This window comes from Octodon degus, unplaced genomic scaffold, assembly GCF_000260255.1.
Source record: "Octodon degus isolate 3935 unplaced genomic scaffold, OctDeg1.0 scaffold00129, whole genome shotgun sequence".
NCBI lineage: Eukaryota > Metazoa > Chordata > Mammalia > Rodentia > Octodontidae > Octodon > Octodon degus.
Window position 1 is genome coordinate 7,594,721 of NW_004524705.1, and position 1,095 is coordinate 7,595,815.

The 1,095-nt window shown below is 48.9% G+C and overlaps 1 non-coding gene across 1 annotated transcript; it reads right to left on the reverse strand.

The window, feature by feature from the left end:
* Window positions 1-252: 252 nt before the first annotated feature.
* On the reverse strand, window positions 253-359 carry LOC111812560. Its single transcript, XR_002818046.1, has one exon. It is a non-coding gene; the product is annotated as a U6 spliceosomal RNA (small nuclear RNA).
* Window positions 360-1,095: the final 736 nt, after the last annotated feature.

The window sequence follows — 1,095 nt, forward strand, 5'->3', positions numbered from 1 at the left end:
TCTAATACCAAGTGTTCCAGCCACATCTGAGCTTAATTGCCCAAGTCTTGGAACCAAACATTTGTCTCTCAGAGTGCTTAGCTCCTTTAGGGAGACAATAGTATTCAAAACCAAGATCTGATTCTCACTACTTACTGCTTTGGGAGATCTTCACAGGCACCAGGTCTTCTAAGTGGAGAGTGCTAAGGAACATGTGTACCACCCACAGGTAGCATGTGCACACCTCCATGGACAGCTAGTTCTATTTTTCTTTTTAATATGGAAAGCTTTACAAATTTGCATGTCATCCTTGCGCAGGGGCCATGCAAATCTTCTCTGTATTGTTCCAATTTTAGTATATGTGCTGCTGAAGTGAGCATTCCATTTTTAATTATTAAAAACTAGTCACTCGCTGATAGCCCTGATTCTGGAACAACATGACAAGGGTCAATATTTTATTTCTTTTCACTTTTGGTTCTTTCTGAAGCAGACAACTTTACAAGTTTTCATGCATTTACTTTGCATCCTCCCCTCACCCAACCCTCCTGCCAGGCGTGGAGCCCCGACCCTGCTTGTTCCTGCTGCCTCTCCTTGATGCTGCAGCCCTTGGTGCTTCATGGCACACAAGTCCTCTTCGTGCTTCTGGCCCTGAGGCTCACTTTGGTGAAGTTTCCTGTCCCACAGGACAGGAAAGCTCTGGAGAGGGCTTTGGCTACTTGAAGAGATGCAGGAGTTGTCAGCAAACAAAACAGCGACAGAAGTCACACACATCGTTTCATTTGCAGTCCTGTCTCCTCCCTCGTACAATCATTCCCACTCAGGCCTTCACAAGTGAGAGCCTCTTGCTCCCCTGGTCGCTTGGGGTGGCCTTCTGGAAGGTGAAGCACTTGGGTACGCTGCACTGGACAGCGAATGAGTCCATGCCTGAGTCCATGCTTAAGGCACTGTGGGAAGAGGCGTGTCGCTGGGCTGCTGCGGCCTGGAAGGCTGCGCTCCTGTGCTCGGCTGCTCCTTGCTCTCTTCTCCTTCTCCTTCTCCTTCTCCTCCTTCTCCTTCTCCTCCTCCTTCTCCTTCTCCTTCTCCTTCTCCTTCTCCTTCTCCTTCTCCTTCTCCTTC